Consider the following 23,905-nt stretch of genomic DNA (forward strand, 5'->3'; position numbering starts at 1 on the left):
GGAGGCGTACACCCAATGTACGGATGGGAGGGGCCATCACCAGGGAGGACTACACTGCAGTTGCTCGGCCATGCAGGGGGGCAGTCAGGAAGGCCAAGGCGGAGATGGAACTGGGACTAGCTTCCCGGATTAAGGACACTAAGAACTCCTTTTTTAAATACATAGCGGCTAAAAAGAAGGTTCCGGGCAATGTGGGGCACCTGCAGGACATGCTAGGCAATTTGGTCGTCACACCGGACGACAAAGCCAACGTATTTAACGATTTCTTTGCCTCCATTTTCCTAAACAGGGACCGGAACAGCCACCCGCTCTGGGCCCCCCTTGGATCCCAGGGGAGGCGCACCTAGGTCAAGGGTTAGTGAGGAACCAGTTAGGGAACTTCTGAAAGGACTGGATCTATTCAAATCAGCTGGTCAGGACGATCTCCACCCTAGAGTTCTGAGGAAATTGGCTGAGGTCATTGCAGGACCCCAGGCACGGCTTTACGAGCACTCGTGGTGCTCTGGTGTGGTGCCAGAAGACTGGAAAAGGGCCAATGTGGTCCCCATCTTCCCAGGAGGCCCTGGGAAACTATAGGCCAGTTGGTCTTACCTCGATCTTGGGCAAGCTTTTTGAGAAAATTCTTCTGGCGCGTAGCCACGAGGGGCCGGCAGGAGAGATTATGCTTAGGGGCAACCAACACGGGTTCGTTACCAGCAGGTGCTGTCAGACCAACCCGCTGGCCTTCAATGACCAGATCACCAAATCATTAGCTGCAGGGGTAGCAGTGGACGTAGTCCTCTCCCTGGCCGGGGGTCTGGCAGAGACTACAGGGACAGGAGGATCTGCATGGCTTCCCCCTACCCTACCTCCCCTACTGCTCGCTGCTCAAGCAGGGATCCCCCATTTCCCACAGCATCTGTGGGTCCGTGGGACTGGGGTCCAAGCTGTGGGAGATGGGGGATCCCTGCTTGAGCAGCGAGCAGTGAGGGGGGGTAGCGTAGGGTAGGGTAGGGGAAGGGGAAGCCATGGAGACCCTGCTGTCCCTGCAGTCTCTGCCAGACCTCCGGCCAGGGAGAAGAGGGGTATGTTGTATGCTAGCTAATGCCAAGAGGCGGAGGGGCCAGCCCTGCTGTGGAGCAGCAAGCCCTGCCCAGCCCCGAGAGCATGCCAGGATGCTGTGGGAGTCTGGCTTATTTTAAACCAGCAAGGGGTCTGGGACAGACATTGCATAAACTACTTTGAGCCAAATCCGTTAAGTCTAACAGCTGCCTGCCAGCGGGGTGTAGTCGTGACCGAGTGGTTAAGGTGATGGACTCGAAATCCATTGGGGTCTCCCCGCGCAGGTTCGAATCCTGCCGACTACGCTTCTGGCTTTTGGGGGTCCCCCCCCACCCCCCGATTACTAATCCATGCGAGTACTAAGGATGTGGCCAGGAGAAGCCCTGATTACCAGGCTCTGGGCTGTGTGCTAAAGGAGAGAGGTAAAGAGCTGGTTTTGTCTTCTGTCCTACCAGTGAGTGGCCGTGGAAGACGGCATGCAATGTGCACGGCGGAGACCAACTGGCAGCTTTGGGAATGGTGTCTAGAGGCGGGCTTTGGCTTCCTCGACAATGACTGGCACATCACAACAAGAGAGGTGCTCCACCTTTCCCCTAAAGGTAAGCGTGTGTTTTCTTCCAGGTTGGCGGATCTCCTTCGGCGGGCTTTACACTAGGCTTGTTGGGGCAAGGGGAAGACGAGGGTGGAGGAAACATCAGACTGCCAGACCAAGCAACAGCCACAAGTACAGCCCAGCCTAGACCGACGAGCGGAACATATACACGGCTAAGCGACAGGGGCCAGGACAACGCTGACATTAGGAGGCCAGTGCACACATCCACAGGAGGCCTCAAATGCCTCTACACAAACGCTCGTAGTATGGGAAACAAGCAGGAGGAACTTGCGCTCCTGCTAGCTGACACCAACCCAGACACAGTGGGCATCACTGAAACGTGGTGGGACTCAACGCATGACAGGGTGGTGAATGCCAAGGGCTATCGGCTGTACAGGAAGGACAGGATAGGAAGGAAAGGTGGGGGCGTGCCACTCTATATTAAGAAGGGATACACATCCTCGTCAATTAACAAAGACTCAGAGGAGGGGGACTCTGAAGGGCTTTGGGTTACAATGCAAGTCAGTCAAGGGGAAAGAGACTTAACGCTGGGGGTCTACTACAGACCTCCCAACCAAGGGGAAGAGCTCGACCAGGAATTCTTAAGTCAGCTCACGGAGGTAGTGAAGTCAAAGGAATGGGGTCGTCATGGGGGACCTGAACTTCCTGGGCATCTCCTGGGAAGAGCAGTCAGCCAAGTCTGACCCCTCATGTAAGTTCCTAGCCAGAATGCAGGACCTCCATCTAACCCAGGAGCTGCACAGCCCCCCCAAGGGAGACGCCTTGTTGGACCTGGTGCTGGCCACGGGCGACGGCCCGGTGAGGGGGCTGCGGGTGCTCGACCACCTGAGCGACAGTGATCATTGCCTGCTGGAATTCAGCATCCAGCGCAAGGTGACAAAGGCCTACAGAAAGGCAGCAGCCCTAGATTTCAGGAGGGCGGACTTCAATGAGCTCAGGAGAACAGTCGGGGAAGCACTGAGGTCCCAGAGGGGAGGGGAGGGGAGGGGAGCCAGGTGTCCAAGGAGAGTGGTCGCTCCTTAAGGAGACAATCCTCCAAGCCCAAAGGGAGGATATCCTAACACGGATCAAAGGGAGCGGGAGAGCACATAAGCCCCCATGGCTCACCAAAAGCATCCGGGAATGTCTCCTGGCCAAAAGGGAGGCGTACACCCAATGTACGGATGGGAGGGGCCATCACCAGGGAGGACTACACTGCAGTTGCTCGGCCATGCAGGGGGGCAGTCAGGAAGGCCAAGGCGGAGATGGAACTGGGACTAGCTTCCCGGATTAAGGACACTAAGAACTCCTTTTTTAAATACATAGCGGCTAAAAAGAAGGTTCCGGGCAATGTGGGGCACCTGCAGGACATGCTAGGCAATTTGGTCGTCACACCGGACGACAAAGCCAACGTATTTAACGATTTCTTTGCCTCCATTTTCCTAAACAGGGACCGGAACAGCCACCCGCTCTGGGCCCCCCTTGGATCCCAGGGGAGGCGCACCTAGGTCAAGGGTTAGTGAGGAACCAGTTAGGGAACTTCTGAAAGGACTGGATCTATTCAAATCAGCTGGTCAGGACGATCTCCACCCTAGAGTTCTGAGGAAATTGGCTGAGGTCATTGCAGGACCCCAGGCACGGCTTTACGAGCACTCGTGGTGCTCTGGTGTGGTGCCAGAAGACTGGAAAAGGGCCAATGTGGTCCCCATCTTCCCAGGAGGCCCTGGGAAACTATAGGCCAGTTGGTCTTACCTCGATCTTGGGCAAGCTTTTTGAGAAAATTCTTCTGGCGCGTAGCCACGAGGGGCCGGCAGGAGAGATTATGCTTAGGGGCAACCAACACGGGTTCGTTACCAGCAGGTGCTGTCAGACCAACCCGCTGGCCTTCAATGACCAGATCACCAAATCATTAGCTGCAGGGGTAGCAGTGGACGTAGTCCTCTCCCTGGCCGGGGGTCTGGCAGAGACTACAGGGACAGGAGGATCTGCATGGCTTCCCCCTACCCTACCTCCCCTACTGCTCGCTGCTCAAGCAGGGATCCCCCATTTCCCACAGCATCTGTGGGTCCGTGGGACTGGGGTCCAAGCTGTGGGAGATGGGGGATCCCTGCTTGAGCAGCGAGCAGTGAGGGGGGGTAGCGTAGGGTAGGGTAGGGGAAGGGGAAGCCATGGAGACCCTGCTGTCCCTGCAGTCTCTGCCAGACCTCCGGCCAGGGAGAAGAGGGGTATGTTGTATGCTAGCTAATGCCAAGAGGCGGAGGGGCCAGCCCTGCTGTGGAGCAGCAAGCCCTGCCCAGCCCCGAGAGCATGCCAGGATGCTGTGGGAGTCTGGCTTATTTTAAACCAGCAAGGGGTCTGGGACAGACATTGCATAAACTACTTTGAGCCAAATCCGTTAAGTCTAACAGCTGCCTGCCAGCGGGGTGTAGTCGTGACCGAGTGGTTAAGGTGATGGACTCGAAATCCATTGGGGTCTCCCCGCGCAGGTTCGAATCCTGCCGACTACGCTTCTGGCTTTTGGGGGTCCCCCCCCACCCCCCGATTACTAATCCATGCGAGTACTAAGGATGTGGCCAGGAGAAGCCCTGATTACCAGGCTCTGGGCTGTGTGCTAAAGGAGAGAGGTAAAGAGCTGGTTTTGTCTTCTGTCCTACCAGTGAGTGGCCGTGGAAGACGGCATGCAATGTGCACGGCGGAGACCAACTGGCAGCTTTGGGAATGGTGTCTAGAGGCGGGCTTTGGCTTCCTCGACAATGACTGGCACATCACAACAAGAGAGGTGCTCCACCTTTCCCCTAAAGGTAAGCGTGTGTTTTCTTCCAGGTTGGCGGATCTCCTTCGGCGGGCTTTACACTAGGCTTGTTGGGGCAAGGGGAAGACGAGGGTGGAGGAAACATCAGACTGCCAGACCAAGCAACAGCCACAAGTACAGCCCAGCCTAGACCGACGAGCGGAACATATACACGGCTAAGCGACAGGGGCCAGGACAACGCTGACATTAGGAGGCCAGTGCACACATCCACAGGAGGCCTCAAATGCCTCTACACAAACGCTCGTAGTATGGGAAACAAGCAGGAGGAACTTGCGCTCCTGCTAGCTGACACCAACCCAGACACAGTGGGCATCACTGAAACGTGGTGGGACTCAACGCATGACAGGGTGGTGAATGCCAAGGGCTATCGGCTGTACAGGAAGGACAGGATAGGAAGGAAAGGTGGGGGCGTGCCACTCTATATTAAGAAGGGATACACATCCTCGTCAATTAACAAAGACTCAGAGGAGGGGGACTCTGAAGGGCTTTGGGTTACAATGCAAGTCAGTCAAGGGGAAAGAGACTTAACGCTGGGGGTCTACTACAGACCTCCCAACCAAGGGGAAGAGCTCGACCAGGAATTCTTAAGTCAGCTCACGGAGGTAGTGAAGTCAAAGGAATGGGGTCGTCATGGGGGACCTGAACTTCCTGGGCATCTCCTGGGAAGAGCAGTCAGCCAAGTCTGACCCCTCATGTAAGTTCCTAGCCAGAATGCAGGACCTCCATCTAACCCAGGAGCTGCACAGCCCCCCCAAGGGAGACGCCTTGTTGGACCTGGTGCTGGCCACGGGCGACGGCCCGGTGAGGGGGCTGCGGGTGCTCGACCACCTGAGCGACAGTGATCATTGCCTGCTGGAATTCAGCATCCAGCGCAAGGTGACAAAGGCCTACAGAAAGGCAGCAGCCCTAGATTTCAGGAGGGCGGACTTCAATGAGCTCAGGAGAACAGTCGGGGAAGCACTGAGGTCCCAGAGGGGAGGGGAGGGGAGGGGAGCCAGGTGTCCAAGGAGAGTGGTCGCTCCTTAAGGAGACAATCCTCCAAGCCCAAAGGGAGGATATCCTAACACGGATCAAAGGGAGCGGGAGAGCACATAAGCCCCCATGGCTCACCAAAAGCATCCGGGAATGTCTCCTGGCCAAAAGGGAGGCGTACACCCAATGTACGGATGGGAGGGGCCATCACCAGGGAGGACTACACTGCAGTTGCTCGGCCATGCAGGGGGGCAGTCAGGAAGGCCAAGGCGGAGATGGAACTGGGACTAGCTTCCCGGATTAAGGACACTAAGAACTCCTTTTTTAAATACATAGCGGCTAAAAAGAAGGTTCCGGGCAATGTGGGGCACCTGCAGGACATGCTAGGCAATTTGGTCGTCACACCGGACGACAAAGCCAACGTATTTAACGATTTCTTTGCCTCCATTTTCCTAAACAGGGACCGGAACAGCCACCCGCTCTGGGCCCCCCTTGGATCCCAGGGGAGGCGCACCTAGGTCAAGGGTTAGTGAGGAACCAGTTAGGGAACTTCTGAAAGGACTGGATCTATTCAAATCAGCTGGTCAGGACGATCTCCACCCTAGAGTTCTGAGGAAATTGGCTGAGGTCATTGCAGGACCCCAGGCACGGCTTTACGAGCACTCGTGGTGCTCTGGTGTGGTGCCAGAAGACTGGAAAAGGGCCAATGTGGTCCCCATCTTCCCAGGAGGCCCTGGGAAACTATAGGCCAGTTGGTCTTACCTCGATCTTGGGCAAGCTTTTTGAGAAAATTCTTCTGGCGCGTAGCCACGAGGGGCCGGCAGGAGAGATTATGCTTAGGGGCAACCAACACGGGTTCGTTACCAGCAGGTGCTGTCAGACCAACCCGCTGGCCTTCAATGACCAGATCACCAAATCATTAGCTGCAGGGGTAGCAGTGGACGTAGTCCTCTCCCTGGCCGGGGGTCTGGCAGAGACTACAGGGACAGGAGGATCTGCATGGCTTCCCCCTACCCTACCTCCCCTACTGCTCGCTGCTCAAGCAGGGATCCCCCATTTCCCACAGCGTGGACCGCAGCCCCACAGACCCTAGGCATGTTGTATTCTAGCTAATGCCAAGAGGTGTCTGTGTGTGTAACTCTCCAATTTTACTGGGGAAGCAGACAGAACAATGACTGCTTAGGGCTTTTTTGGAACTGCTAACAGGTCAGCTGGTAAGGTGTTTAAGAAGAATTTGAAGTAATGGAGGGAGGCTATCTTTTTGCTGATGGGGTGATAAACACTGTTCTCAGCTGGTTGCTTCCTGTTAGTTTTTTGCAGACAGTATAAAGAATCCCCCACTTGCCTCACAGTACGACCAAGGGGGCTAGTGGCTGGCAACACTCCCGTTCCTTGAGCAGCCAGGATGTAAAAGCCTTGGATAGTGCAGGTAGACCTTCCTAATCAAAGCACGCTAATGGGGCCTGTCCCCACCCCCTAGGGGATGGCTGGAGTTTGCTTATTGGAATGCAAGGAACCTCCACATCATATGTATTCAGCATCCTCACATTTCAAAATGGTGGCGGGAGTGTGTTAACCATTACCCAGAGACTTTCAATAGGCCCATCTCCAGTTTCTGCAGCTCTGAGCAATCGTATAGGTCTTTTATACAAAAAGCAACTACTCCTCCTCCTCTTCGCTGCCTGACTTTCGTGAACAGTTTGTACCCATCCATGACAGTGTTCCAGTCATATGAGGTATCCCACCAAGTCTTTGTTATTCCAATAACATCATAATTATGGGACTGTGCAAGGACTTCCAATTCTTCCTGCTTGTTTCGCAGGCCCTGTGCATTTATGTACAGACATCTGAGGTAACTAACTAATTTCCCTATTTTTCTCAGGACGAATGAGAAGGTCTCCCCTGTTCCTTCCTCCTGGTTGTGCTTCCTTCAGGTCATCTGCTTTCCCACTTACCTCAGGGCTTTTGTCTCCATACCCCGGTAAACCTAGTTTGAAGCCCTCCTCACTCGGTTAATGAGCCTGTCTTTGAAGATGCTCTTCCCTCACTTCATCAGGTGGATCCCATCTCTTCATAGCAAACCTTGTTTTTGAATAGCACCCCATAGTTGAAGATACCAAAGCCTTGCTGGCAACACCATCTACACAGCCATGCATTGATCTGCAGGATGCATCTGCTCCTGCCTGGAGCCTTCCATTTGATCAGAAGAAGAACACCACCTGAGCCCCTGTCCCCTTCACCCTTGCACCCAAAGCCCTGTAGTCACTTTTGATTTCACTGGTTTCCCTGATCCCCAGGGTAATATCCAAGATCAGAGTAGACAAGGCTGCAGTGATGCTCATGTCTTATTACGCCCCAAGAAGTTTTTGTTGTTAAAACTCCTGCAGATACCCATTTAGCATCCAAGCCTGTCTGGACATAATATGCTAGAATAGTGGCTGGATAGTATATTTAGATTCACTGTCATTTCATCTGATGAAATGGATTGTGGCTTGTTCCTAACACTGACAAAAACTTCTCTCTGTAGATTCTGAAGATCAACACTGAAGATCTATTGAAAACAAAAAAAAGCTTTGCATAAGTAATCCAAAAGAATCTAAAACAAATAGATTTTCTGAAATGACCTGAAACTACACATCATTTTTCAAATGTTTTAGCTTGGCATCCACATCACAAAGACAACTTTGCAATGCTAGTTGACTGTCCAATTCTTCTACAGTTATATTTAATTTTGAGATACCCAACAATATGGGTTCCTCAGGGATCCTCTGTTGTGACCATATTTGCCTTTAGAAAAGCTAGGTTATAAATCAGAGAATATCCAGATGGATCACAATATGTTTTTGCCTCTTCTCAGCCAGCTGGTGAGTTTTTCTTCCCAAGTGTCAAGGTGTAGTCTATCAAGACTACTCCTCAGGATGGTTTTTTTCAATAGATTCATCAACGACCTGGAAGGTGGCATAGAGTGCACCCTCAGCAAGTTCGCAGATGTAACCAAGTTGGGTAAAGTAGTAGATAGGAGGGTAGTAAAACACTGGAACAGATTACCCAAAGAAATTGTGGATAGATCTATGCAAAGCTTCAGTCACTGATTTGATTTGGTGGAGATTCGGCCCAATACAGTGGCTGAATCTCCAATTCAAATTCAAATCAGAGGACCATTCCACTTCCAGGTCCTCATGCTCCTGTGGGAGGTTCCATCTGCCCCAACATCACAGCATTCATAAGCTGTGCCTGGTACCTCAAGGCATGTAGAAAAAACATTTAAAGCTGTGTTTATGTCCAAATTGCTGATTCTCTGAATCAGCATCGAATGTTTAGATTCAGATTCAGCCAAATCAAATTGAGGACAGTGATCCGAATCAACAAATTGTTCCTGATTCAGGCTGAATCTGAATTGAATAGGGCCCATTTTGCACATCCCTAGCTGTGGAATCTCCATCTCTGGAGATTTTTAAGACTTGGCTAGACAAAGCCTTGGCTGGGATCATCTAGTTGGGGATGGTCCTGCTTTGAGCAGGGGATCGGACTAGATGACCTCCTGAGGTCCTTCCCAACCCTAATTTTTTATGATTTTATGATTCTAAGACATAGGCATCATCTTCAGCTTACTTAAAAATATGTCATTCTGCGAGAAAGCAATTTGGAATGAGCCACTGATTTTTGTTAATCATTACTTCTTTGACTTTGCATATAAGTCAGATGCTAAGTTTGGGAGACTAGTGCTTCAGTCATAATATTTGTGGCTGAAACGTCCCACAACCATCCAGAGAGGATATTACTTGCCAGGCTTTTACAACAGGATCCACACCAACAATTAAAAAAAAAAATGGCTAAAGACTGCCTAAAGGTGGCTCTTCAGAATCTTGTTATCAGTGTGGATCTCACAACATGACCTCTGTCCCCACTGTCCAACTTTCCAGAAATCACAGATTTTGCATTCTGAGGGAACTGGGAGAGGGTTACAGGGGGCGCATCTATACGAGGTGCTTTATTGTGCAGTAGAGCAAATTACTTTGCAGTAAGCATCAGTGTCTACACATACAAATGCTTACTGCACAGCAAGTTGTTCTGCTAAGGAGTTACTTTGCTTTCTGTAAATACAAGTCACAAATTAACTCCTCAGTAGTTACTGTATGGTAACACAAGGATAGATGCTGATCAGGAGCAAATTTGCTGATGGTCAGCCCCACCAGGAATCCATCCTCGGCCTAGCCCCTGGGCCATGGTGGCTCTTTGCCTGCCCCAGCCCCTGGCCCTTAAAAGCCTGTGAAGATGCCAGAACTCTGAGTCACCTGCAGCGTTTAACAGCAGAGGCCCTAAGCTAGCCGCAGCAGCCTATCCAGATTTGAGTGCTGCTCCCTGGCACTGCCTCACTGTGCAGTTGCCAAGGCCATGCCACTGCACTGCATTGGATGCTGCAGCCAGCTGCCAGGCCTGGCAGCACCCTAGGGTAACTGCAGACAGCCTCTGGCCACCAGGTCCGTCTCCAGTGGTCCCAGGCAAGCCACAGCAACCAGCTTAGACCCTGCCACTGATCCCAGGCACAGCAGCACCGCATGTTTGCCTGTCTTTGTGCTGGACACTGTACATACCTTCCCAGGCACACCAGCATTGGGCCTGCCTCACATAGACCCAGTAAGCTGTCGAGGGAGCCATCCTGGTGTCCTTCCTGATGGCATGCGCCACCTTCCAGGGCAAGAATAGGCCCCAGGAAAAGATTATGAACCCTGTGGCACTGTACCCAGTTCAGGGCTTACCAGGTAGGTGCAGGCATGTCCAGCAGCCTGAATCAGTGCCCACTGACAGTGAGGACATGCAGCACCTGGCAGTGTCCTGGGGTGCTTGGGTGCAGTGTCCAGCTGCCTAGGCAGAGGCCCGCTCTGAGGCAGAGCTGGAGCTGATCAGGGCTGGTGGTGCCATGCCTGGGGTTACCTCCTGATGGGGATGTGCACCCAGAGCCTTCTGGGGCAGGTGCTGGCCTGGGCTCCCAGAACTGTTGGATGAGGAAAGGAGTGGGGAATATGATGGGACAGGATCCTGGTGCTTTGAGGGGCCCTTCACCATAAAGTTATGCTCATTAGGAAGCTTCCCCTGCTCCTGTCTCCACTCCCTGCCTCTCCCATTCATGCTTCTCCTGGTCCCCAGAGACTCCCACAGCACATGGAGAGGCAGGAGACAGTGTAAAAGTTTACTGAGTAGCCTGTGCTGTCTGAGCTAGGCAGGCATGGGCCTCTCACATGCTGAGGAGCATGTTGATGCTGGTGGCAATGTCATCCTTAACTGTGTGAGGAAGGGACATGTAGGACAACCACAGATAGCCTCCCAGGTAGTGGCAAAAGTTGTAGGAAAGTGTGGGCTTTCTCTCCACACAGTCAAAGCTCTGAGTTCCATGCCAGGTTTGCAGGTGCACCCAAGGCAACATGGTGATCAGCAGCAGCAGGGCATAGTGGGTTGGGCACCCCTCAGTCCATGCAAACAGGACACTGGCATGCCCAGGACACTTTCAGTAGGGGAAAGCTCCAGGCACAGTGTCAGCATGGGTGGGGCTGACTGTGGAGTGTCTATTTGGACAGACATCCTGCGGGAGCAATGGTTCCACCAGCTCCACATCCCAATGATCTGAGAACCTCTCCCCTGAGCCTGGATGCCCTGGCAGCACAAGAGACAGGCTGGCCTGCAGGAGAAGAAGCAGTGGGGAGTGGTTCTCGAGCCATGGCAGCAGGTGCTGTGTTGTTGGAGAGGATAGGGGAAGGGTGTCTGTGTTTATGGAGGGGACTAAAGGGCTTTCCTGAGAACTGTCCAAAGTGAGTGTGGTTCTGGGGGTGCATGGTGCAGGGAGTCTGGGGCTGGCCATCCGGGTGGCCTCAGTACAGCCATCAATCCTGGCTGGCCAAGCAGACCTATAGGTGATGAGGCTGGAGGTCCAACAGCAGTTGGACAACAGCAGTTGTGATGCCCAGGAGTGCATCATCGGCACCCTGCTGGCATCCAGGTAGCAGCACGGGGTCCAGGTGGCAGCAGTGTGGTGGCAGGGGGCCTGAGACAGCGCAATGAGCCTGGTCAAGTGGCTGCACCAAAATATAAATGGACTTGGTTCAGACAGCAGTTGCCACAGTGGTGCGCCATGGTGAGCAGGGTGGCCAGCAGGAGCCTAGGGTGGTAGATGTTGCTGTTGGGGCCTGGGGCTGGAGCAGCCATGGCACAATGGCCAGAGGCTCCAGTGACAGAGCTGCACCATGCTGGCACCACACTCTGCAGCCTGCTCCAGCCAGGAAGGCAGGTAGCCATGGAGCAGGGCTAGCCTCAGGCAGGTGTGACCAAGGCCTCCAGCTCCTTCTGGTTGCTGCAGGGGGCCAGTGCAGGGCTGGAGGGGGTGCCAAAAGCAGCAAATATTCTCCTAAATCTCCACATGTGTAGACACCTGCCCAAGGTAGGTTTATTCCAAAGTGAATGACTCCATATTCTCTAGGAGCATTTGCACATGTATAAATGCCCAATAAGCAGTGTATGAAAAAACACAAGGAAGCTTTGATTGATAGAAGAGATATTAAAAGATACCAAAAAGAGTTAGAACATGGATGAATGAAGTCAATAGACATCTAGAATGAGATCCATAATGTAATCATCTCAAAGAAGCACAGTGACTATAACAGATGTAACCATTTTGAATTTTAAAATAAGGCATAACTATGAATATAAAATTAATAACATAAAATGCCTTTACCCAAATTAAGACATTACTAAACTAAGAGATTACTAATCCTAGAGCTGGAAGGAATGCTCCCCATATGAAAGCTATAAACTGAGCTATCAACCTATCTTTTAATCAGTGGCCATAATTTACAAAGTCTAAATGGCTATTCAGTTGGTCAGCAAATAAATATTTCAAATACAACAATCCTTAGTATCATATTCACTGTAAAACCTTCAATAAATAGCAGTCACTTTATTTTTATACAGATCAGCCACATCTAAATACAGTTATAAATCAATTCAGAATACAAATGGTAAGAAAGTACCAAGAGAAACATTCTCAATTCTTCTATTGTAGAACCAGTGTAGTAGGAAAAATTGTATATAAAAAGCATAATATGATGCATGCATTCATGTTATCTTCCCTGTAATAGTAAGTTCCTCACTGACATTTAAAGGGTAAATGTAGAAAAGTTGTGACAATAACTATTATTATATTTATTTATTTCTAAAGCATAAACATATTTGTTTAGGTGCTTTTCCAATAAATTAAAGCACACAACTCCTATCAACAAAAGCCCAGAGTGTAAATCTTCCCCACTTGTGACATCAGTAAATAATAGATGGTGAGATGGGCCAACATAAGTTATCCATCGGGGTGCAAGTTCTGTTTGTAGAATTTAACTAGTGTTGGCAGTAAAACATATATTCCTCTTCTAGAAATCTTTGGTTCTTTGGGCTAGGGACAGAAGTTACACATATTGGTTTAAGTGATCAGAAACTGGTTTAAACCTGTAACAGAATAGAAGTTCAGTGGGTTTAAATCAATTTCAAAATGGCTGAAACTTCCCTCCCCTGAGTATGGAGCTGTTCTGCCCTGCTGGCTTACTTAGCTGAAAATGTGGACTACAAATCCCAGTGGCACCTGGAAGCAGGAAGAGGAAGTGATGAGCAACCCTGAGTGCTGCTCCTGTGAGTCTGGACTGCAAATCCTAGAGACCTCCAAGGCACCAGGAAGAGGAAACAGACACACAGCCCATGCTGGCTATGTGCCAAACAGTTGCGCTCTAGTGTCCCCTGGCTTTTGGCCTGAGTCATTGCAGGTATATGACTGCATTTCCTGAATCAAAAGTGAATGTCTGTTCATTTACTTATTGGTTCGTTCTTTACAGCTTAGACTAGCCTGAAAAGACTGAATCAATTCAGCCTCAGGCTTTCTGACTGACTGTACTTAGCCCTTGTGAGAAGCAAAGCTGATTGTAATTCTCCTGCTTTACCTGTGGTAGATTACAATGTTATGTCTTATGGTTCTGTTGGGGTTGATTGTGAAGTTATAATGTAATTTTACCAACCATATAATCACTACAGATTTGTTTATGTTTTTATATATGCAGTATCAGCCTAATTTTGGAAGACGGAGGTGGGAAGGAGTGCAGGAAGGGATTTTCAAGGAAACTCTGGCCCATAGAATGTATCCATTTTCAAACTTGTCCATCATGAGTATATCTACCCCGTGTTTGAGTATAGGTATAGCCTGGGGATTCTTCTAGTGTAATGACCACCCTACTGCACACTTGATTTCCTGACCAAGCAAGCTGAATTGGTCTCTGGGGTGGTATTGAAGACACCCAGACTTATTGTCTTGGGGGGACTTTCCAAAGGAAATTGTGCCAGATGAAGCCAGCTCTTCAGGGCTTGAGCTGGACTTCTTGGCCTCCATGCCAACTATAGGACTGTTCCAGACAGTAACTGGGGTAACTTGCAAAGTGGGGTACACGCTGGACCTAATGTTTTACCTAGCGATACAGGAGCACCAATTATTGGGGATGTGGTAAAAAAATCTCTGTACTCCAACACTCTAGTTGTGATGATGGACCAGCTAAGCTGGTCCACCTCCAGACACTCATGAAGCCACTGGGATTCCAGAATCTCTGGAGAATGTTTTCACAGACCTTGGTGAATACTTGGTTGATGGCCTGGTTGATCTGTGGAATGATCACTGTGTCTATGACCTTGGCCATAAATACAAGGGCACCAGGCATCCACTCCCACCACCTTGGTGGCACAGGCTCTTCTGGTATATGGGGGAGCTGAGGCAGCTTAAGTAGGAGGGTAGGCTGTTAGAGTGCAGGTGGCTTTCCACCTATGCTGAAGCTGGCTGACTGTTGAATAGATCTTTCTTAAAGGACAATGACATGACAGTGACAGCAAAGAAGCTCTTCTATTCTGATGCCATTGTACCCACAAAGTGTTGCCTGGTGGAACTGTTCTGGGTAGTGAACGGTTGGACTAATCCGAAAACATAAGATTAGATGATAGATAACTGTCTATCTTAGACAACATCAATAGCTCAGAGCACTTCTACCTCTTTTCCTCAGTCTTTATCACCTTCATCGGAAAGAAAAAAGGGAGACCCTCCAAAAGGGATAAAAATTCCCAACCAGTAGTAGAGACAAGAGGAGGACCTCTAGCCCAAAATATTTGTGTTGTCCAAAGTGGCGATTTATGCAAATTTCTCTGTTACAACTTCACAAGACATGATTGCTTCCACATCACATAGGTAAAAATCAGGGAAGAGTTAAAGATAAAGGACACTGCTGGCATAAAAACAAATGCATATAAAATAGCAACAAAATAACTCAGATTAAAATTAGAAAAAATTATTTGTCAGAGAAGCAAAATTACGGAGCAGCTCTCCAATAGAAAGAGAAGGGACAAGAGCCCTAACTGGTTTCAAGAAAGAAAAGCTTATATAGTATGTGAGATTATAGGATGTGATTATCACAGACAGCTCTAGACTAAATCAAGGGGTCTCTTTCAGTCGTATTCCCTATATGCTGGTGACATAATCTTGTAGGCAAAAACAGTATGCTGCAATTGCACTCATTTTATATATACCTATGCCTATAATGCCTCCAGTGTTATAAATTTTTTTATCTATAGAATGCCTGTATATATAATAAATACAAGGTCTATTATAATATATATATATATGAGTTGTATAATATATGAGTTATATTTTTATATATATATATATATATATATATATAATACAAGATCTATTAATGTTGCTTGTTTGTAACCCTGACCCTCTCCTTGTGCATTGCTTATACATTGGAAAATTAAGCATTCTAGATCATATTGTACATGTTTGAATTCTGACACTATTTTTTCAACTGGTTTAAAATGGTACTGAGAATAAGACAAAGGAAATATAGGAAATATTGTCTGTGTTCAAATTTATTTGTCCTTAACTGTCTCTCAATTATTCTAATCCCAGGATGGCTGGGAAGAGGGGGAACCAAAGCAAGCAGCAACCAAATGATTCTGTGGTGCTGGGTTAAACATGTTATTTTTTACAGTAATGCCTCATGCTTCAGTTTCGCTGACTTTCTTGTACACTAAAATACCCTGGAAAGAATGGATTAATATTGCCTTGAATTAGATCTGGGTAGGCTGTGCTCTAAGTGTCTCAGATACAATATAAAGGAACATCAAGAATACAGTTAACTAATTTGCATATGAAGACACATCAGAGTGCCTGGAGTCTCTGCAGTTTCTTGTGCCCAGGAAAGACATCAGAGAAGTCCCAGCATGAGAAACTGGCTTGAAAAAAGAGACTCCCAGAGACACAAGGGAAAAGAATGAGGCAAGACAAGGAAAACTTAAGTCTCAGGAAAATATTGCATAGTTTTTTTTTTACTGAGCTGTCTGAGATTCCCCATAGGCATTGTGGCAGAAAAACTCTGCCTGCTGAATTGCAGTTAACTAATAAATGTTGTTTTGTTTCCGAAGAGCTGCCTACTTTGCTGTATATGCCTTCGTGTACAATCTATCCCTCTAAAGTAAAATCTCTCTTCAAGAGCCAAGCCAGAAGGTTGGTCTCTGAGGACTGCACATAACAGTCTGCTATCTGTTCAGTTCTACAAGTACAGAGGATAAAATCTGCAAGTGCTGCCATCTAGTGGCATTACCATTAGCCCAAACAGTACAGATCAATTGACTCTGACAATCCAAGCTTCAAACTGAACTAGTGACCCATGAGACTGCTGCAGAAAAACACTACTTTAAAAAAAAGTCCATGTAAAAAAATAAATAAATTAATACATTGCAAAGTCAAGCACTCAAGTGAGGAAGTGCTATAGTTAAGAATGCCAGTCTAATTCATTTCCTCCTCTAATCATTTATATTAGGAGTATAGTTTTTAATTCCATAATGACAGTATTTTCCCCACAGAGCTCCAGTCTATTTCAGTTCACAGGATGGTCAGTGTTTGCTTAATGAAATGTGGTTACGTAGTGTATGGAGTCTGTTGCTTATTTACCACTGTTTTATTCAGTGTAGAACTCGAAGGTGTGTACTTGTCTGATTTTAAAAATGTATATATAACAATGTGATTTTGAAGTGTGAATCTATTATCACTCTTGTTTTCTCTCAAAGGTCATTGTTAATAGGAGTAGTTAATTTCTTACCATTCCTTCTCTTTATGAAAAATGTTAATTCACTGCAGTCTCCTCTTTTTCTGGTTGATATAATTAGCAAAACTAATTATTTTTATTTGGGGGTTAGCAAAATACGGCCTGTGGGCCAGATCTTATCCACCAAAGGATTTTATCTGGCTCATGGCAGGTCCCTTGACCCTGCCTAGCCCAGACACAGGGGGCAGCTAGGGTGTGTGTGGCTGGTCCTGCCACCCGCGGGTGCACAATGGGGCTGGGACAGCACAGCTGCCACTCGCTTCCTGGAAACCCCAGCAACAGCAGCTCCATCTGGCTCCTGCTGCTAATGTTGCCACCACTGCCAGACCCAGCTCTGCCACCCAAGCACTTTGGCCCGTATGCTTCACTCCCTACGCTGGGAGTGTTGGGCTGAGCAGGAGGGCAGGTGGGGTCTCTCTCGAGACTGACCCAGGAGCAGACAGGGCACACTTAGCCAGGCAGATAGGATGGAGCCAGGGGTAAGGGTGGAGTGGAATCTGGGAGAGGGATGGGTGGGTGCAGCTGGGGCCAGTGCTGGGATCATGGGGTGGTGGCAGCATGGGGCCAGGGCAGGGAGAATGAGGCCCCTACCCCATGCTGTCACCACCCGGTGATTCTGGCTCTGGCCCCAGTCCCAGCCCCAGCTCCTACCAACCCATCCCACACCCAGATGCTGCTCCCTGCCTGCCCACAGCCCCATCCCATCTGCCTAGCTGAGCATGTCCTGCCAACTGGGGTCCTGGGCTGTTCTCCATGGAGACCCTGCCCACCCACTTCATCCGGTGTCCCTGGTGGTGGGTACAGGGTGGATGGGCCCAAGCCAGATAGGATCATTTGCCCTTCCCACCCCCTGCCACACCAGGTCTGCACCCATCTACCCCGGCTCCCTTATCTCCACACCAAATAACTGTTGACCCCTGCCTTGAAGGGTGTATCACTGGACCACATATAGTTGTTGTATGATTTTATTTAATGTATCCACATTTTTTACTTCAAGTTTAGGAGAATTCCTGAATGTATTTAAATGAAAAAAAAATCTAGATTGTTAATTTCTGTCTACAGGTAAGCATAAGAGATCTAAATAGAGGCCTCCATAAAACCCTCAAATCAAAAGCATCATTTTATTAAAGTAATAGTATATTTTAAGTTTGTTTTGACAAAATTGAAACTATAGAGATCTGAAAATTTCTTGGTTTTTTACTGATATCTGATTCTATATCAATTTAAAATAATCATTTGCAGATCTCTAACATCATACCATATGTCATAGTTTCATAGTTTCTAGGGTCAGAAACTAGGGACCTGAGTAGATCATCTAGTCTGACCCCCTGCCACGGCAGGAAAGAGTACTGGGGTCAAACGACCCCAGCAAGGTGTTCATCTAACCTCCTCCTAAAAACCCTCAGGGTAGGGGCCTGCACCACTTCTCCTGGAAGTTGGTTCCAGATCCTAGCCGCCCTGACCGTGAAGTAGCGCCTCCTGATAAATAGCCTAAATCCACCCTCTGCCAGCTTGTGATTGTTATTCCTGGTCACTCCTGGCGGTGCTCGGGGGAGCAGGGACTCCTCCAACGCCTGCTGATCCCCCCTGACTAGTTTATAACAGGCCACTACATCCCTCCTCAGTCTTCTCTTTTGGAGGCTGAACAGCTTCAGGTCCCGTAGCCTCTCCTCATAGGGCCTGCCCTGCTGTCCCCTGATCATGCGGGTGGCCCTCCTCTGGACCCTCTCCATGCTGTCCACATCCCTCTTGAAGTGCGGCACCCAGAACTGGATGCAGTACTCCAACTGCGGCTTGACCAGTGCTGCATAGAGGGGGAGGATCACCTCTTTGGACCTGCTGGAGATGCATCTGTGGATGCATGACAAGGTGCGGTTGGCCTTCCTGACTGCCTCCCAACACTGCCGGCCCATGCTCATCTTGGAGTCAATGATGACCCCAAGATCCTTTTCCACCTCTGTGCTGAAAAGAGGGGAGTTCCCCAACCTGTAGGTATGGTGCCAATTGTTCCTCCCCAGGCGCACCACTTAGCACTTGTCTGTGTTGAATCCCATCCTATTCTCATCCGCCCGCCTTTGTAACCTATCTAGGTCTGATTGTAGCCTGATGCTTCCTTCTAGCGTGCCCACATCCTCCCACATCTTAGTATCATCAGCTAATTTGAACAGGGTGCTTTTTACCCCCTCATCCAAATCACTGATGAAGAGGTTGAACAGTGCGGGCCCGAGGACCGAGCCTTGCGGAACCCCACTGCCCACGTCCTTCCAGGTTGAGAAGGACCCATCCACTACCACCCTCTGGGTGCGGCCCTCCAACCAGTTGGCGACCCATTTGACTGTGTGAGTGTCGACACCACAGTCCCCCAGTTTCTTAATAAGAACAGGGTGAGAGACAGTGTTGAAGGCCTTCTGGAAGTCCAGGAAGACTATGTCCACTGCTACCCGTGCATGTAATGATTTGATGATCTGATCATAAAAGGCCACCAGGTTGGTTTGACAGGACCTGCCACTGATGAACCCGCGTTGGTTGTCCCTCAGCACGCAGTCCCCAGCTGGCCCCTCGTGGATGTGTGCCAGAATAATTTTCTCAAACAGCTTGCTTAGGATCAAGGTAAGATTAATTGGCCTATAGTTTCCCGGGTCCTCCTTCTTCCCCTTTTTGAAGATGGGAACCACGTTAGCCCTCTTCCAGTCCTCCGGCACCACACCAGAGCACCATGAGTGCTCATAAAGCCAGGCCAGGGGTCCTGCAATGACCTCGGCCAATTCCTTTAGAACTCGAGGGTGGAGATCGTCCAGACCGGCTGACTTGAATACATCCAGTCCCTCCAGAAGTTCCCTAACTAGTTCCTTACCAACCCTTGGCCGGGTTGTGCCTCCCCTGGGGCCTGAGGGGGGCCCAGCAGGGAGGTGACTGTTCAGGTCCCTACTTAGGAAGACGGAGGCAAAGAAATCTTTAAACATGTTAGCTTTGTCGTCTGGTGTGATGACCAAATTTGTCAATGCATCCTGCAGGGGCCCCACATTACCAGGAACCTTCTTTTTACCCCCTATGTATTTAAAGAAGGACTTCTTATTGTCCTTAATCTGGGAAGCTAATCCTAATTCCATCTCTGCCTTGGCCTTCCTTACTGCCCCCCTACATCCCCGAGCGACTGCAGTATAGTCATCCTTGGTGATGGCCCCTCCCATCCGTACATTGCGTGTACACCTCCCTTTTTGCCAGGAGACATTCCCGGATGCTTTTGGTGAGCCACGGAGGCTTGCGTGCTCTCCTACTCCCTTTGATCCTCATTGGGATTACCTTCCTTTGGGCTTGGAGGATCGTCTCCTTAAGGAGCGACCACTCTCCTTGGACACCTGGCTCCCCTCCCCTCCCCTCCCCTCTGGGACCTCAGTGCTTCCCCAACTATCCTCCTTAGCTTGTTGAGGTTTTCCTCCTGAAATCTGGGGCTGCTGCCTTACTGCAGGCCTTTGCCACCTTGCACTGGATGGTGAATTCCAGCAGGCAATGATCACTGGCACCCAGGTGGTCGAGTACCTGCAGCCCGCTCACCAGGTCATCACCCGTGGCCAGCACTAAGTCCAAAAAGGCATCTCCCCTGGTGGGGCTGTGTACCTCCTGGGTTAGATGGAGGTCCTGCATTCTGGCTAGGAACTTACATGAGGGGTCAGACTTGGCTGACTGCTCTTCCCAGGAGATGCCCAGGAAGTTCAGGTCCCCCATGACGACCCCATTCCTTTGACTTCACTACCTCTGTGAGCTGACCTAAGAATTCCTGGTCAAGCTCTTCCCCCTGGTTGGAAGGTCTGTAGTAGACCCCCACCGTTAAGTCTCTTTCTCCTCGACTGACTTGCATTCTAACCCAAAGCACTTCAGAGTGCCCTTCCTCTGACTCCTTGCTAATTGATGAGGATGTGCATTCCTCCTTAATATAGAGCACCACGTCCCCACCTCTCCTTCCTATCCTGTCTATCCTGTACAGCCTATAGCCCTTGACATTCACCGCCCAGTCTTGCATTGAGTCCCACCACGTTTCAGTGATCCCCACTATGTCAGGGCTGGTGTCAGCTAGCAGGAGGGTGAGTTCCTCCTGCTTGTTTTGCATAGTATGAGTGTTTGTGTAGAGGCATTTGAGGTCTCCTGTGGATGTATGTACTGACCCCCTAGCCCCAGCATTGCCCTGGCCCCTGTCGCTTACGTGTTTTTTCATTTTGCTTGTTGTTCTGGGCTGGGCTGTAGTTGTGGGTGTTGCTTGGTCTGGCAGTCCGATGTTTCCTCCTCCCTCAATTTCCCCGTACCCCAACGAGCCTAGTTTAAAGCCTGCCAGAAGAGGTCTGCCAACCTAGAAGAGAATACACGCTTACCTTTAGGGGAAAGGTGGACCCCATGCCATCCAAGCATGTCTCTCATCGTCATGTGCCAGTCATGGCTGAGGAAGCCAAAGCCTGCCTCGAAGCACCATTCCTGTAGCTGCCAGTTGGTCTCTGCGATTCAACCATGTGCACTTACTGGCAGGATAGAAGAGAGAACCACGTGTCCTTTCACAGCAACTGAGGAAGCAAGCTTATACATCTCTGAATTAGTCTATAAGGTGCAACTCTGTCTGCCTTCTGCCTAAATTCAGAATACCATGGCTAACTACTTCTTTATCATCCTATGTGTTATTCACAGTGAACCTCAAATAATTATAATATGTAGAAACAATTCAACTTCAATTTATCCTCAAGCACACACAGACTGAAAAATATGAACACATATCTTTCTAAACCCTTAGGAACATTATAAATAATTTAAACAGCTGTTTGGAACCTACCATTTTAAAATAAATATTTTCTCCCACAGTATATTTTGCTTGCTGAATCTCTTTTCATTCTGGTGTAATCGCCTGCACCAGCAAAAATGATTTCTGAATGCGGATGTGCTTATTTTTATTTTGAAGGTGAGTCGCTCTGTGCAAACAAAGTTTTCCATGAAGTGCAATGAAAACTACAAACCAAAATCCCTCCTTATGCATTTTCAAGAAGAGCTTAAAGATTGATGTTTTCTTAATTAAAATCATATTGTATTCCATTTTACACCAAGTATGTTTCTTGGTGCATGCAAATGCCTTATTGGCTTACTGTCCTTTGATATTAATATTGATAGTAAGTAACTAGTTGTAGCACAGTACTTTTTAAAATTAAAATCTATTTTGTAGTCAGCAGTACAAATAAAAACATAGAGAAGGGAAGAATTTATCACTGTTTGACATATTTACAAGTTAAGTTCCACCAAACATTCCTATTTAAACGAAAAATACAGCTTGTGGTGTCTTGATAACTTTATTGTGGTGTTGTATAAAGTTGGTTTGTAGCACGGATTTGATGGCATTTAAAAGATGAAGCCAATAAGATAAACCTAGGAGCTTCTTTTCTTCACATTTATAACTTTAACTTCTGCTTTACCTGAAAGTATTAAGAGCAGACTATTCATTACTACCTGAAAAGGGGGAATACATTGTGTGTGAGGAGGTAATCTGAAACTGATGGCTTTTAAAATTTATATACAACATTAATTTTGCTCTACTGAGAATCTCTCTGTGAAGCATGGTGAAAACCTTATTTTAACAGCATCAGTAAATGTTACATATACAAAAATGGGAGACTTCAACTACCTTTACTGATACTTTCACTCTTCCATGAACTTACACCTGATACAATCACAGGAGTACCAGATGACTGTATTGTAAACATTGTCTTTGTCTAAACCATTGTCCGTGTGCATCTGTAAATTAGAAAATGGATGATTTGTCAAGTTTTGCATTCTGTTATTTTATTTATACTACTCTTTTTACACACCCTATATTATATAAGTTGTGTATAAGATATGAAGACATTTATTCTAGACCAGTTGCCCAGTGCCAAGCTGGACTGGCATGTCTATAAAAGTCTGCACAGGAAGTCTGAGATCTGGAACCCTTTCCCAGTTTTGGGCTCCCTGCATTGTGGAACTTTTAAAAGTCATGTGTCCAGCCCCGTTGCATACATGCCCTTTGAACGTGCCGATACAGGGAGCCTCAAATCAACTGCACTGTTCCCTGATATCAGACTCCCACAGGCCTACGTGACACATGTTCAAATGAAGGTGTGATAAAAACTAGCTACAAAAATGTCCCACATTAAAATTCTACTTTAAAATGAAATGTGGAACATCTTTGTGGATGGATTACCATTTTATCATGTCATAAATTCCTCGTACGTGTGGCATGTTGTAGTGTATCACATGACTAACACATTAATCCTGCAATAAAAGTAATGGCTGCCAGGGGTCTTAGATTTTGACAGTTGTACCAAAAGTAACTTGTAATGATACTAATTTCCTAAGATAGCCTCGTGTTGTGATATTTTCAATTACATTTCTCAATAGATTGTTTGAATACACTTTAGATATGAGTCTAAAGTTGCATTTGAGAATTACATTTGCATATCCACATTCAAGGAAAGTATACTCTGGCAGCATGGAGGACAAAGGAAAGTCAAGTTGGGAATTTATCTTTGCTACTGAACCCTCTGCAACAAGGGGTCATTCCTGTCCCATGTCCCTGGATCCCTTACTCCCAGTGTGAGCGAGGACCAGATCCTAACTGAGGGACCTTCCCCGGTATTTCCTTCTGATAGTGTGGATTGCGGACGCCTGACTTCGCTGGATCAACTTGATGTGTACCTGACACTGAGGGACTATCAATAAGTTGCTAAGCAAGTGGGAACTCTTTCTCAAATTGTCTGTTTGTTTTTATTATCACTGCCAATTTTTAACTTTTATTGTTATGTTGTCTGTTTATTAGCTTAACCTTTTTACTAACTGTTATACGTACAAACTATATTTTTTGCTGTTATAAGTAAAATTTATTTTTACTGTTCTAAGTGAAACTTGTCTTTACTTCACTCCCAACTCCACCCCCTCAATCATGAACCAAACAGCTCACTGGCTGATACAGTTGCAGCACTCATTAAGCCTGCAACTAAATTGATATACTCACAGTGCCCAGCTGGCCTGTGACACTGGACAAACCTTGTCTTTCTACAGCATTGAATATTTCCAGTTCAAAATCCCTCCAATGGTAGTTCTGCATTTTGTACAGAAACAAGCAATAAATCTAATGGCTTGGCCCATTTGGATGTTTTATAAAATTAACCACACAATTCTCCATTTGTGACTTTATATCCTGAGAACATCACTTGCAATGATAACGTATGCTAGCCCAGGTGGATAGCAATTGTTGAAGGTTTTTAATATAGGGCGGGCCATGGGCAACATTTGGTGGAACTGAAG

General features: G+C 48.1%; 2 non-coding genes across 2 annotated transcripts; both read left to right on the top strand.

Annotated features, from left to right (window-relative positions):
* Nucleotides 1-1,264: 1,264 nt before the first annotated feature.
* On the top strand, nucleotides 1,265-1,346 carry TRNAS-CGA (transfer RNA serine (anticodon CGA)). Its single transcript has one exon. It is a non-coding gene; the product is annotated as a tRNA-Ser (tRNA).
* Nucleotides 1,347-4,058: 2,712 nt separating this feature from the next.
* On the top strand, nucleotides 4,059-4,140 carry TRNAS-CGA (transfer RNA serine (anticodon CGA)). Its single transcript has one exon. It is a non-coding gene; the product is annotated as a tRNA-Ser (tRNA).
* The last annotated feature ends 19,765 nt before the right edge of the window (nucleotides 4,141-23,905 follow it).

The sequence above is a fragment of the Crocodylus siamensis genome, chromosome 1 (genome assembly GCF_052110815.1).
Source record: "Crocodylus siamensis isolate JL-2025a chromosome 1, ASM5211081v1, whole genome shotgun sequence".
Taxonomy (NCBI): domain Eukaryota; kingdom Metazoa; phylum Chordata; order Crocodylia; family Crocodylidae; genus Crocodylus; species Crocodylus siamensis.